The 14,582-nt window shown below is 36.4% G+C and overlaps 1 long non-coding RNA gene across 1 annotated transcript in view; it reads right to left on the bottom strand.

Moving 5' to 3' along the window:
* Window positions 1-1,274: 1,274 nt before the first annotated feature.
* Window positions 1,275-14,582, bottom strand: part of LOC128922463 (uncharacterized) — a 130,360-nt gene continuing 117,052 nt past the window's right edge. Inside the window, exon 3 of the long non-coding RNA XR_008471668.1 lies at window positions 1,275-3,380. This is a non-coding gene — a long non-coding RNA (uncharacterized LOC128922463). The remainder of the gene's footprint in view (window positions 3,381-14,582) is intronic.

Below are 14,582 nucleotides of genomic sequence, written 5' to 3'. Positions count from 1 at the left end.
TGTGCTAACGGGCGCACAAAAAATGCAGTCAGATCACCCTGTGATCACTATTTACATTGTGCATTATGCGATCAGCTGATGCTACAATAATAATAAAATCATAACAGTTCGAGAGCACAAACAACTATGGATTTCATTATTAATTCATATTCCTTTTTGTCATAAACATTGTAAACACAATTGCAAACTGCAGTGTTGTTGCACGCAAAAATTCAAGTGGACATATGAAAGAGCAACAAAATGCTCCAGGTGATTGCATGAGAAAATCACCTTGCTGGTTTTCATACGCGCCTGGTACTGCAGGCTGATTTATGACTCTAGGGTGTTTAATTTAAGATTACTTTTTGTGGTAGAGTGTGGGGGGGGAAATTTTAATGCGAGAATATAGGCAATTTCCATATGCAGAAGCACTCGCTGCTATCAGGCGAACAGTAAAGGCAGATGACAGCATGAGCAATTGTGCGCCAATATTTTCTTCTGCAAAAATCTACCAACAACTTTCCTTCATTCACTGCATTCATTGATGATTGTTTGTTGTTGATCGTTGTTCTTTGTGGATCGTTGCTTGTTGTTGATCGCTATATATGTTCATATGTAAATGAGAATATTGCAAAAACACACGTCGCAAAATAACGGCACGCACATTCCATTTGGGGAATGCAGTGGACAATTGGAAACGAATGATTGTTTTTGTCAAATATCAAAGCAATGCAAATATGAATTTTTGTTGTTGTCATATTGTGCATGCCAATATGCACAAACAAATTTTGAGAAATACCAGCTGCATGTGGACACCGACTGCTTAATATGTTCGCCTGGTAGGCAGACGGTTGTGCGTAAAAGAGATTTTTCTTCTGCATCAAAGAATGATGTAGGGTGATTCAAAAATTTAAAAAATGTTAAAGAATAAAACTTTAAAAACTATCTTTAAAAATTTATTCTTTTAATTGTTTTAATAATTATTTAATTATTGTAAAATAATAATTAAAATTATTAAATAATTAAATTTTTAATTCAAATGGAATTATTGAAATAAAATACATGCAAATGTTTATAAGAAATTGAAATTAATAATTTTTAGACATTTAATGCAACAATTGCATAAAACTTAAATGTGTTAAAGTTGTAGAATTTAAATTTTTTTATTTTTAAAATTGTGATACTTTTTTAAGGGTAAAGTGTAAATTTGCTGTTCGAAACATTTTGTATAAATATATACATATTAATAGATAACTAGTGTCACAAAAATAAAACAATTTATTAATATTTTTTATTTATTTTATTTAAATTTTTACAAATATTGCGCTTAATTATTGTGTACATTTTAACTTATAATACATACTTTTTAACAACATTAATCAAAAATTCTATATTTTACTTATAAGAATAAATCAGTTATTATTCTAGTTTTCCCCTGCTGATTTTTTCAGTTGCTTTTTAGCGATTTCCACCCCCAATAAATCACCGTCTTGGCATTGAACGCTCCAGCGCTGAACTTGTTAAAAGCCGACAATTTTCTCACTTCCAAGCGGGTATGTGTCTGTGAGTGTGCGATGCGTATGCGCAAAATATGCCGTCAAAGGCGATTAACTTTAATCGCTGTTATTTAAATCAATGTCCATTTTAGTGGATTTATTTGGTGTTTCACGTACGCGCCGCATGCGCATTGAGCGCACTTGGTTGCATGCGCGCGCAGAATCAGCGCACAATTTATGAGCCGTGCATAATTATTGCACACGAAAGCGAGCGCTTTCACACATTTGTACATACATACATATGAATTTGTTGCATGCGGCATGTGGCTGTGTGCTGTGTGAGAATATGCCACAATGCTTGCATCCAAATAAGCAGACACATAGCATAATCGCATACTTTTGCACAGCGCAGGCGCATATTTAAGTGCAAGTGTGATCTTCGCGCGCGCATCAACAGCCAATTATGTACACTTTTGCGCATGCGCGTCTTGTCTTTCTCACCACGAATGGTAGAGGCAAGTGAGACTGTTTTATTTGGCGCAAAAAATTGGCGCGTTGAGTTGGTAATAATCACTTCTTCGCGCTTCAACTAAAACAAGCAGCGCCTGATCGCTTACGTTTGCCGTATGCGATTGGGTTATTTTAAGTCTGCGCCGCTTCTAACCGACCGGGACTTGTCGGCCTGCCCGCTGTGCCAATGCTAATCACGCGCCAATGCGGTGCGACGACGACATCCAACGAATGTTTCCCTTCGATATATGGCATTTTACAATATGCTGCGTTCATTTTTGGCCAGAAGACCTATATTTCGGCACCGCAACATACAAGTGTCTATATGTAGCCGCGTTTGCTTGCTTAGTTAACTTTGCGGCCTTGTTCCACAGCGCATCCATTCGGCATATCGTTGCGCTTGGTAACAAGTTGCCTTTATTTCCTCTCATTCATTGCATTATTTGCTGTTCCCTAGTCCTAAGGAGTCATCTTCCCTTCCATACATGATTTGTGATGTTGATATTAATATGCCGAACAAATTGACAATTTATGGTTTCGCTGTTCGTGTATATTAAATGCCAAACCGACGATTTCGAAGGTGCTCGATGAGTCAAAGGGCGAGAACTGTATTAACTAACAAGTGTGTTTTGGTATACGGTTTGGTTCAAAAAATATCGGGAATTTTCGTTCAGCGATTTCTGGTGAGTTCGTAAAACGAAGGCGCTTTAAGGTTCCCTTTATTCTAGGCAATAGGAAGAAGACACATGCAGCCATGTCTAGCGAGTATTGAGGCTGGGCACGCGTTACAGCATTGTTTTTGGACAAGTATACACGAACAAGCAACGGAGTGTGAGCTTTTAACAACCGAAAATCGCTCTCATAAAAACCCGTCTCATCCTAGCGGCTGCTACAGACAAATCATTGAAATTCTTAATCTTACAATTCCCGTTATTTTTTGAACACACTACGTACTTAACAGCAGTAGGACATAAATAAATACTTATGATTTTCTTCATATTTTCTCACTTTCAGCGGGCTTGAAGTGAAGAGTGCTCTTGAAAAGGAATGTACGACGAAGTGATAAAATATTCACATTTCAGGTAATACGATTACTTCTCGGTAGACAGCGGTGTTCCCAGTGTTTTCATTATCGCCTGAAAAGTTTTTTACAAATCCACTAATCAGATTTGAAGACATATCCATGGTAAGGTAAAGCTGTTATCTCCGTACTTCAATATCTAAAATTTTTTGAGTCGAAATATTTGAATATTTTCTGAGGCTCGTTCGGCCCATATTTAAGCTCCTCGTAGTCGAAAGAAATCAAGCGTCTAAAATCCACTCAAAGAAACTCTCATGCGTTGTTTGTAAGGTCCTCTCCATCGAATACTTTCAGTGCTTCATGCTGCATACAACCTGAGAGATAAAAATCACATCAGTGGAGATAATCTTAATGAAATAAGTGATATAAGTATTGCACGCAATTACTACGTTTGCTGATTTTGATCGAATAAATGAGGTTATGTAGTGAAAAAAAAACTTAAAATGTTGCATGCAACAAAAGAAAATGGCGTTCTGCGAAGTTAAAATAACAAAAAATAAAATAAATTGAATGAATAACGAAAAACTGTAATTGCAACTAAACCAAAAATAATTGCAACAACAACAATTGTTGTAAGTATGTCAGAGTGGCGTCAACAATGCCAACTACTATTTAAGCCAATTCGAAAACCAAGTGTCTTCCAATGCGTAAGTGTCGAGTGTGTCTCTGTGTCTGTCTTTCTGCCTGCCTTCGTGACCAACTGATTGCTCTGAGTGAAATCAAAAAAATTATCGTACACGCCCACACAACTTGCGTTGACATAAGCAGCAGCGCGCAGCATCAACGGTAGTGCTTGCGTTGCGTGAAATTGTGGCGCTGTTGGTCGTTGCCGCTGTCATTAATGTGTTGGCCAACATGAAAACGGTGAATGTATGCAGTTCAAGTCACCAGTAAGGGTGTGTGTGTGTGTGTGGGGTGGTGGTAATGGGCGAATTTCACATGGGGAAGGTGTGACGTTATCTGAGAAATATCGCACGTAAATCGCAATCGCATACGCATAAAAGCAAATACAGGTGGTTAAACAAATAAAATGAAATAAATATATATACGCTTAGGTAAACATATCTACATACCTACGTTTTCTTCGTTTACTCAAAGAAGCAAATAAAATAAATGGTGGGCGGTCTGTGTGCCGAGAGACTGCAGCATCAGCAAATATTGACGTGCCAGCAACAGCAATAAAATCGACAACAACAACATGTGCATAACCACAATTGTTCATTACCAGGGCCATTGTCAATGCGACTAATATTTATCAGCAACAGCATCAGCCGCAGTGTCAGCAGCAGCAGCAGCGTGACTACGGTGCTTTGGTGCCACCACCGTTCGCAAAACCAAGAAAAAACTGTAAAAAAAGCGTTGAGCTGCAGCTCGACTGTGAGTTTTTCAAAATCTGCTGAAGATTTCTTCAGCATTCCTTATATGTTGTTGTTGTTAGTGTTGTTGATTTTCTTCTGGCTTCTTTTCAAAAAGTGTCTACTGCGCGCTTTCGAAATTGCTCACTTTTTGCTTTTAATTTAATCCCTTGTGCACACGCACGACTCGGCAGCTAACATTTTGGGCCTCAGGGCTTACTTGAGCACATAGTTGTTGTTGATTTTTAGCTAAAACTTTGGTTGATTTGCTGACTGCGTCTCGGTGAACTTTTTCTTAAAATTGAAAGGTGGGTAAATTCAACCCCTTATTGGAGATTTTTTTTGGTCCTGGCTGATTGCATTGCAAATTTATGACGCGTTTGACTCGCTTGAAAGCCTCGAGGGGGAGTTATCTCGCAGTAAAGCAGTCCTTAGTGCGTGTTACGCTCTAGATGGTGGTTCAAAGCAGCTCTGTGATTTATAAATATTCCAAATGTTATAAGTAGTGCTGTGTAATTTGCAGCCAGACAGACAGTCTACATACGTTTGGCGTGGCTGTGGCTTATGTGGCACACATGCTTTTGACCTTTTGACCTGATTTATGAATTTTATGTGTTTTGTATGCAGATATATGTGAAAATTATAATAGAAGGAGTCTATTATAAGCTGAATATGGCATTTTAGAAGATAGTGTATACTACTGGATAGAATTTGATTCAGACTGCTCCGTCTTAACTACAGTTGGGTCGTAATCTGTAACCCTAGTACGATTCTAGTTTGAAGGAAACCCTAATGTGTCGCAAGGACCTCAACATCTTTGGACCTGACGGAGCTGACAAAGTTCTGAATTAAAAAAGAAAAGCAAAATTTCCCGCAAATGTCGAGAATTCGGCTCAAAAAGTGACATTTTCAGTTGAGAATAAGTTTGGGATGCAAACAGATCTCTAAAAAAATATTTTGTTGGTTTAATGTTGACATAAATGTCCAAGATCGATATAAAACGATTAAATCGATTTAATCGACCAGTGCTTGACCCTAGAAACATCTATTGGAAAACGGCGGAAGCAAGCTTAGGCCACTACGTCCGTCCTCGTTCACTTTATTAGTTCATGAAGTTCTCTATTGGAATCTTAAATAAATATAAATTTTTCATCTCCAATTTAATTGGCTAATTATCATACCCAACTAAATAATGAGGGTCAAACATTCAAGGGCATATTCATAAAAATAAACCCAACGGCCCACCATAGAAGATTCCGCTAAAGAGTTTGCAATTTGTATGGATTAATCTAAGAGTAAATTGGTAAATGAGACAAGACTAAACAATTTACGCGCAGCTGATCCCACAAAATTGTTGTATTCAACCATGTAATGTGGTCTGTGTGATAAGCGCTCACATGTAAGGATCTGGTTTGGGATTTAGAATGGCGCAAATTGCTAAGTGTCACTTGTTAAATCATGTGAACTGCTGTAAATCGGCTATGGCGGTATGAGATTGGATACAGCAGTTACCGCTATACAACAATACATACAAATGAATGTGGCATGCAACAGTATACAGTGTACATGTAAAGCTCAGCGCCCCAACTGTCTACAAAATGAAACTTGCGACCATTGTTTCGGAAAGGATTGTATGTATATATACACAGAGAAAGAGTGTGAGTGTACGACAGGACAATGGTGTGTTTGTAGGAACACTTTGTTGTAATTTGCTGCACTCAATGACCAGGACATTATGCGATGCTATACATTTCAAAGGCCAAATGACAAGTTGTCTGTGTGTGTGTGACATTTTCAATTTCAGAGTGAGGCATACATTCAAGCATCCTAGTGTACTATACTCCCACACACTCGACGTAGTAAATCGTGTTCATTTTTATGCTGACAAATCCCGACAATGTGAATCATTGATTGGTGTAGCGGTTGACTGGCTTTTGGTGCGGCGGCGCGGTGTGGTGTCTGTGACTGACTTTGAGCTATTTACTTGCGACACACGAGTGCAGCTGCCACTGCTGGCGTTACTGACAGATTTAATTGTTTGTAAATTAACTGCAACGATTGAGTGCGCAAAAGGCTAAAAGTGGCTGAGGGAACTGCACAGTCAAACAGTCAGATAGTGGGTGTTCGAGAGCCGTGTGTGGCGTCCCTTTGAAAGGTTTGCGAGACTGTGATTTGCATTTAAATTAGACATTTACAATCAGAGAGGCGTGTGCGTGTGTGTTAGTTTAGCAGCTTCATTCAGCTGGTTGATTGCACAAAGGGTCAACTGGCGCATTTAAGGGTCACATGAACTGGTGGAGTTATGTGCTTTTAGAACTTCTGTACTTTTGTAGGATGATTTGTATGCATGGCTAGTTGAATTACTCGCCGAATAGTTTCGAACTAATTTGTTTTGCAAGTGTATGACTCGAAAACTGGGATTATTAATTCAACGTTTATATTGATTTAAGGGTTCTTTGTGAGGATATCAATCGGGATCGATTTAAATTAAACTGATAATTCATTAGAGTGGAAACCAAGTATAAAACTTTATTAAAACTAGCAATTCTAGATTTTCATTTTGCAGTATGCTTCAACTGAATACTTTACAAATTGAAATTTTATTATACGATTTGTGTTCATAAATTAAAAAGAATTGTAAAATTCAATAATTCACAGGTCGAGTCCAATTATCAAAAACATTTTTTTATTTTATAATTTTTTTTTAGTATTTTGATATACATATGTACATGCCCCTGAAGTATAACCAAATTTTCCGCAATATCTATTGCTTACTTTGTCGGTAGCAGTCTCTGCGTTAGACGTATTTTTATGAGCTTGGCAATTTTCGTTTGTTAAAAGCTCACACTTCGTTGCTTGTTCGTGAATTCTTGGTCAAAAACAATACTGTAACGATGGCCCAGCCCCACATTCGCCAGGCATGACTTCGTATGATTTTTTCCTAGTTCCAAAAATAAAGAGAACCTTAAGGGGATACATGGGTTTTGTCGAGTAAAAAATGACCTATTTTCAATATATTTTTTTCTATGTAAAAAATTATTTATTTAATTCAAACTTTTTTCTGTGTTATACATAGATACATATTTAAAGAATAATTTTTGAAATTTGAAATTGAACAAAAAAAAAATAAAAACGCCTCCATTGTGACGTCATTTCCGTTGACCCTCGGAAAAAAGGTGCAGCATAACTCCTGACAGGATCATGCAAAATGAAAAAAGTGTTGTAGGGAAGATCATAAACTCGAGCTTGAACAAATGAAAGACCAAAATAGTTAAAATTGGAATTTTGGCAGACATTTTTCCAAAAAAAATAAAAATTTCGGTCAAATATGCTTGACATTTTTTTTAAATAGTTGTAATTAAAAAAAATAAAATAAATAAAATCCTTCGTCCAAACACTAGTAAGTAGTATCTCGAACACTTGTTCAAAAATTTATCAAGATCGGTTTAGTAGTTTTCGAGAACATTTGATAATCGACTTTGAAAACACTGCTCCGAGAAAACCGCATTTAAAGTTTTGAGTAACAATTATACCTGACTTGGAGCGCACACCTTCCAAAGTTTGTATCTCCGAAACTATTATTCGGTTCGACTTGAAAATTTAGTATAATATTTATGAGTTGTTGTAGAAATTAATAAGCCAAAAAACAAAAATTCGATTTTTTGAACCTACGAAACCCATGTAACCCCTTAAAGGGTCTTCGTTTTACAAATATACGAGAAATCGCTGAAAGAGCCAAAAGCTATCCCAAAAATCGAGTTTGAAAACTGTTTCGACGATTGCACAAAGCGCTGGCATAAGTGCATAACATCGAATGAGGACTATTTGAAGGCCGCAATATTATTGTAGACGAATGAATACATATTTTCTTTTTCAAAAATCTAAAATTCCCGTTATTTTTTGAACACAACTCGGATACTACAAAAAAATTTTTCCTTAATTTTGCATTTTTGTCTCAGAAATCAAATTTTTCCAAAAACAAAAAAATCCAAGACATTGATACTCTCTCACATATTATCAGATAAGCAAAGTTAAAAACTTTCAGGGTTGCTTGAGATATGCTGTTATTATTTATAAAACAAGACCAAACCGTTATCTATAACTTCTCATCAGTCTCTTCCCTAAATAACAATTTGCCCCGGTGTATGAAGAAATTACGCTTATGAAGGAAAATATCAAAATTCTAACCTCACTTATCCATTTGCTGTTGTTTATATTTTTCTTGGTTTCCAACAGTCACGTGTCACATAAAGTTTCCCGCGGGCAACTTGTCAATGTTAATGCGTTTAATGCCGCCAAAAGCAAGGAATAACTACGAGAATATACACATAACGGTATATACGAATAGCTTACGGAATTCTTATCATGCGTGAAGCATACAATTTGTCTTGGGCAAATATAAAAACAGGATAACGCTTGCTGTAGCAAAACAACACAACAACAACAGCAGCGCAACGACAGGAAGGCGACAGTAGAAAAATGCAAAAAAAAAAAAATAAAAAAGGTAAGGCAGAGCAAGTTACTTCGAAAAATTTTGCTATAAATAACTAGACAAAGTAAAGAAGAAGAAGAAGACATACACAGCGTAATGGCAGGCTATGAGCAACAGCGTTTACACGTAACACAAAACAGATAACGAGTAAAGCAGTTTAGACGCCTGCAAGTATGCAATGGAGACATGTAAGGAGCTGTAGGAGTGTGTGTGTGAGTGTGTATATGTGTGTGTGGGGGAAGTCAACTAACTTAATGGCGTGGCATAACAATGACGACGCAACGACTGTGAAACAGCAAAAAAAAAAGAAACTGTATCACATGGCGATAAGCTGAGCTCCAGAAGAAGAAGAGGGTGACATGTTGTATTGCCGCATACATATATGTATGCGTATAAAAGAAGCGCTGTGTGTGTGCGATGATAAGCGAAAATAGTGCATAAATATTTATGCAACCACCCACATGCCTCGTGCCGCGCTGAAGCTGACAGCATTTGTAACAAACTAATATATTAAAGACCGCACACACACACACAGAGAAGCAGTCGCCTTTGCTTGCATGCTTCTGCTTCTTCTTCTGTTTATTCGACTGTTTTTATTGCCAAACACAATTTAAAGTTCATTGACATTTTTTCAATGCATGCCACACACCCACGCACACACCAAATGCAACCAACTGGCCACTGTGGTTGTAAGTAGCACGTTTGTATGTACGTGTGTGTGTGTGTTTGCAGTTAGTCAAGCTGAAAGCAAAAATAGCACGGCGCAAATACTACAAGGATGAAATGGAATTACCGTTGACGTTGGCGTCGAAAAGTATGCAACGCCGAGCTGCAAGTCGTGACAATAAACTTTATTTGATGTCAACAATGACGCCAGAAATGCTGCTGCTGGCAAACGTGCAACGTGCAACATGCCACCCACACATCATGCCACTCTCAACTGCTGGGGTTGTGTGCATTAAAGTTGGCTGCTTTAGCTGATCCCTACTTGTTGTTGTTGACCACTCCTTGTGCTCATTTCGCTCGCAATCTATTTTGGGTGTGTTTTTGTGTACTTTTCAAATGGGTTTTTGTTTTTGCTTTTTTTTTGTTTTTGCTGTAATTCAAATGCAATTAAATTTGCTGACTTTTTATTGTTTAATGACGCTCGATGACACTTGATGATGCATTATAGCGAGCGCTTATAGCCTTGCCTGGTAATTAGGGTCAATAAAAGGAAGTGCACTCGTACTATTGGAGCAGTTGTTGTTGGCGAAATGAAAATAAAAGAGTGGCAGGACAATACATTTAACGACATTATTTGCGAATTACTACGGCGCTTGTGGGTGCAATTTTGAGGTTAGGCATTGTAAAATGCAGTTTAATGCGGGATATATTAAGAGAGTTAGTGAAAAGGTATTATATGTGTGGAATTTTGTAGGAAATTGTTTTTTTTTATTTAGAGAGCTTTTTGGATATTATGAATATAAATTTTTTACTGTTTTTAAGGGAATTATCGAATTTTTTTTTTACATGTTCTATATATAGTTCTCCGTACAATGACCTATAGATTTTTGATCTGATCAAAAAATCGAATTTTGGCCGGCCAAAAACGACCAAAATTTTGGGTAAAATTTGACTATTTTTTTTTAAACGCCGCCATATTGTAATTTTTGATTTTTTTTTATCGTAGGTCATGATACAAATTTTCGCGCCGTTGGAGATCGACTATAATTTAAAAAATATTTAATTTTTTTCTTCAAAAATTTCACTGTATATTCTTGAAACATGTATAAATAGGTGGGCCCCTTAAATGCTTTCTTCAAATATAGAGTGTGCCAAAAGTGTAATATTTGTATTGTGGTCGAGAAAATCGGGGTTCAATAATATTTGCTTTCACAGTTCTCAAGTTCTTCTATGCTGATCTCACAAATCTATGGGTTTTTAACTGTTGACTGAATAGAAAATGTACTTATGGAACACCCTGTATAAAACATTCTGTTTAATATTGCAATTGCTACCCAAAATTCTCAATATTCTATATACATGCTGTCAAATAAGTACCCGGAAATTTGAAATAAAACACAAACAACTTATCAATCATCTTCTGAGGTAATACACTTCTTCCAACGAACAATCCAATCATCGAAACACTTTTTAAAGCTATATTCCAGGATGGCCATCAGTTCTCGTTGCGAATTAGTTTTGATGTCTTCAATGCTCTCAAAACGGGTTCCACGAAGTGGTAATTTAAGTTTTGGAAACGGGAAAAAGTCACACGGGGCCATATCTGGAGAGTACGGTGATTGTTTGATGATATTTGTTGATTTTTTGTGCAAAAACTCGTTCACAATGGTAAAAATTTCGGGAATTTCGGTAAAAAAAAAATTTCGGGAATTTTCCTTTTTTTTGAAAAAAACCAATGTTCAATAGTCCACATTACTCTTGTCGTCTTAACAATTTTCCGCTTTCGATATTACGCACTTATGCCAGCGCTGCTTCCAATCGTCGAACCACTTCTCAAACTCGATTTTTGGGATCGTCTTTGGCTCTTTCAGCGATTACTAGTATGCTTGTAAAATGACGGTCATTTTAGGTTCCCTTTAATTTTGGAAATAGGAAAAATACACACTTTACTGTGTTGTTTTTGGCCAAGAATTCACAAAAAACCGACGAAGTATGCCATTTTATCTAATGAGAACACAAGAAAGAAGTATACATGGCTGACAATTTGGTCGTACTTTTGACATTTGGACTCTTCAAATCCGTGATATTTTAAATTTTACAATTCCCTTTATTTTTTGAAGAGACCACATATACTCTTCCAGCTATATTCAACTCAGTAAACGTTATTTTTTTCATTCTTTCTAAACGATCGCACAATTGGTTGATGGCACCATACACAACTAACTGGCCAATCACAAGAAACCTTCGTTTTTTTCATAGAGAAACGCTGTGCTGTCAGCGTTTACGGTTGGCTGATCGCCTTCATTTATAACTAATTGCTGGGGAGTAGTCACGCGGTCACTGAATATGCTAAGCCATAATAGCTGCGCGACATATTTAATAAAGAAAGACACGCAGTGAGTAAAACAAAAACAACAATATAGATATATAGATGTATTCAAGTATGTGTGTACTATTAATTTATAAACTTATACAGCGATCATTGCGCAGCATTGCTGTCAACTGCAATTTGCAAATGAGCCGCCCTTTTAAGTTATTGTTGCATGGTGCATATGTACAACCACAACAACAACAACACTAATGTGAGTCGACATTGCAACAGTCAACAAATTAAATGGCTGCCGGTAAATTATAGTGTCGCTGTCATTGAGCCGCAACGATAAACTGGTTCAAGCTTGGCGTCGAGGGCGTGTCAAAAGGGTCGACATGCAAGCGAATTAAAAAATAAAATATATATGTATATGTTTATAGCGACATGAAAGCGCTTAGTGTAGCGTAGTGCAGATTTGTTGCTGTAGATCAAATATTTAGTACAAAAAGACACTAAAAATTTCGTTAACAAAATGTTAAAAATAATTTACAAAACCAAGCTTTTCCAGGTCGCTTTTAAGTAATATAACGGTATTTTCAAGTGCTTCTTTATGCTGTCAGTCAGTGTGTCAGTCTGTCATTTAGTCTGGGTGTACATAATTTCAATAACAAAAGTGTTGGTTGTCATTAATTCGTCGTGGATGATTAGCGTCGTTAATCCTGACAGCTTGAAACCGTTTCAAGGAGCTTTAAGCTCAAGCTTTCTTGGTGAATTAATTTTAAATTGTTCAACTCCACTGAAATGCTTTATAATTTTTGAGTTATATAATATCTATATAACCGTCATTTAAAAACCTTGCAGCCATTCTGAAATAAATGTGGGAATTATTTGAAACCAAATTTATTGGTCCTCGCGAAAGCTTGATAGGCCTACAAATATTATAATTTAAAAAAATCGTAAGAAAGCGCTTTTATTTGATACATTTTGCTAGTAAAATATATAATTTTTGGTGGAAGCCTTTTTAAAATTTTCAAGTAAGCTTTTAAAGAAATAATACGGATCGGAATTATATTCACCTGTGGTAAACAAATTACTAATTGTGTGGTATGAAAGTTTAGCTCATCATAGTGGCACTGGGAGATCACAAATCTTTTGTTGTGTTGCATTTTAATGAAGAACATACTCTTTTGAGCCATCTTAAGGGGTTAGGGGTAGTCAGGATTTTCAAAAAATTATTTTTTTTTTGCATTTTCGTTAAGTGTAATATCTTAAAATTTATCCGATAATTGCTTTTAAAGTTATTCAACGAGCGATCGGACACTCCAAGACGCTAGTGTGAAGCTTTAAATACTTTTTTCTTAAAACTACTGAACTGGTGACAACTGTAACTCGATAACCGCTCAGTAGATTTTAATAAAATTCATACAGCTTTTAGAATACATAATAAACTCAGGCCTGAACCAAAGATGTTTTTTTCAAAAATTTCGATTTTTTAAGACCAATTAACTGTTGATTTTTCCCGAAAATCTAGAAAAAAATTTCCTGAGGCCGCCATTTTGTTAATTTTTGAAAAAAGGTTGGTTCAGGCCCAGAATTATCTATTTATAAAACTATTTTTTTTATCCGATTGCTTTAAGATGCATCTCCAAAGACTTATGATTGTCACCGCATGGACCTTTTTTTGAAACTGGGTCAACACAGACAGCTATAACTTTGGTAATTATAAATATCTTTTTTTAAATTCTCGTGTCTTTAAGTCAAAACAGTGTATATTAATACCATATTATTACTTTTGTAAAATAACATGATTTAATAGCAAAAAAAATTACTGGAAATTCTAATTTTTTCGTGTCTCTGACTACCCCTAACCCCTTAAGTTAGGATAGTTCTAGTATGAAGTTGATTAGAATTCGTTATCAAAATGATAAATCGATTTTCTCTCAAGTATGTATATGAGTCTGTAGGATCACTGAAATTGCAGATCTTTTGAAAAGCTATAGTTCATTTGGCTCCTTAAAGTCGTTATAACCTATATAACCGCTCAGATTGTGAAGTGTAGACACATATTTAACAAATATTTCTCTTTAAATACTACGAATTAGATGTTATAAACCTCTTAGTCATGTTTTCCGCAAATAATCAGAAGTAAAAAATGCCTAAAAGTCAAGGATCGCTAAATAAAAGCTGAAGGTTATCGCCATGAACTCAGCACAAACTGCTTCTTATGCGAAGAATTAAACGCACAGAGCAGCGATAACCTAAATTATGACTAATCCGAACAACAACACCAACATGTTTACACATAGCAATAGCTACTAAAATAAGATAAGATGAAGAGAAGAGAAGAAGAAGCGAACAAATGCATAAAATGTGAATTGGTAGAATTCCCAAGAAAGTGCACCGCACATGAGCGCCCAAGTTGCTTATTAACTGCAAAAATAATAAATGCAACAAAAACAACAACGAAAGCGGCGGGTAGCGCAGCCAAACAGGTGAAGAGGAACGCGAGCGCAAATAAAAAAATTATAATAAAAGTAAAATACTATAAAACATCCACGCCTGAGGCGCAACCACTTGTGGGCCCGGAGCAACGCAGCAGCAAACAGCCGAGAAAACGATGCGACGTGACAGATTACAAAACGTTTGACACCATGCCGCGCCGCATGCAATGCAAACAAGCAAGGAGAATGCA

Source organism: Zeugodacus cucurbitae, chromosome 6 (genome assembly GCF_028554725.1).
Source record: "Zeugodacus cucurbitae isolate PBARC_wt_2022May chromosome 6, idZeuCucr1.2, whole genome shotgun sequence".
Classification (NCBI taxonomy): domain Eukaryota; kingdom Metazoa; phylum Arthropoda; class Insecta; order Diptera; family Tephritidae; genus Zeugodacus; species Zeugodacus cucurbitae.
Note: the sequence above shows the minus strand (reverse complement) of the source record. Positions and strands in the feature narration are given on the sequence as shown.